General features: G+C 40.8%; 1 pseudogene; it reads left to right on the top strand.

Moving 5' to 3' along the window:
- Positions 1 to 276: 276 nt before the first annotated feature.
- On the top strand, positions 277 to 621 carry LOC143404665 (small ribosomal subunit protein uS8 pseudogene; annotated as a pseudogene).
- The last annotated feature ends 583 nt before the right edge of the window (positions 622 to 1,204 follow it).

Below are 1,204 nucleotides of genomic sequence, written 5' to 3'. Positions count from 1 at the left end.
ATCAAGGTGTCCTTCTGGAAGCTCCAGGGGAGAATCTGGAGAGTCTGCAACATTTCTTGGCTCGTGGCTCCTTCCTCCATCTTCAAAGCCAGCAGCATAGCATCATCTCTCCCTCTCTCCTTACCTCTTGATTCTCCCTTTTATGGACTCTTGTGACTATATTGAGAGCCCACCTGGGCAACCCAGGTTAACCATCCATTTCACTGTCCTTAATGTAATCACACCTGCAAAGTGCTTTTTGCCATATAAAATCACATAGGTGCCATCTTTCTGTGCATGAATGTCCTGGCTAATGCTTTCAAGAGCATCAATGATGCTGAAAAGAGAGGCAAATGCCAGCTCCTTATCAGGGAGTGCTCCAAAGCCATCATCTGGTTTCTAACTATGAGGAGGAAACATGGTCACATTGGCAAATTTGAAAACACTGATAATCACAAAGCTGGGAAAACTGCTATGAACCTTAGAGGCAAGTTAAATAAGTGTGGAGGGATCAGCCCCAGATTTGACATGCAAATCAAAAACGTAGAAAAATGGCGGAATCATCTGCTCCCATTCCATCAGTTCGGATCCATTGTACTGACAATTTTAGCTGGTATCATGGACCATGAAGAAGCAAGATGAAGACACACGGGAGGGAAAATCCTGGGATTCTTGTTCTAGGGAACATGCAGACATATAAAATGCCTCAATGGAGAAAAAAAAAAAAGGAACTTATGCACAGGTCCTGGGATCTTTAGGGTCCTTCATTCACCCTATTACCATCTCCAATAATGTATGCATATTTTAATTAGTACACTCACTAGGCTGAGTTAAACATATCTGTTAATGTTCTGCCCTTAACTGCACTATGAGTGTGTTCAGGACAAGGATGATGTTTGACTCATCTTAAAATATTTAGCTCCTAGTAAACACAAAGTAGACTCTCATAAATGCTTGTTGTGTTTGACAAATGATTGATGAATCAATAAAATGAATAAATTTAAACATGAAAGTAATTTATGTAAGTTTACATATATGTCACTTACCACAAAAAAGAACACGATTGGAATGCATGTTGACCACAGCACCATAAAGTGTTCTGGATGCTCCTCTCCTCATGTCTTTATAAATCATGCTGTTTTAGGCCTCCTTCCTTTGCTTATGCTGTCCTCCTGCCTGGGATACCTCTCCAACCTTTCCTGCCTGGTAAATTTTTACTCATCCT

Source organism: Callospermophilus lateralis, chromosome 7 (genome assembly GCF_048772815.1).
Source record: "Callospermophilus lateralis isolate mCalLat2 chromosome 7, mCalLat2.hap1, whole genome shotgun sequence".
NCBI lineage: Eukaryota > Metazoa > Chordata > Mammalia > Rodentia > Sciuridae > Callospermophilus > Callospermophilus lateralis.
Note: the sequence above shows the minus strand (reverse complement) of the source record. Positions and strands in the feature narration are given on the sequence as shown.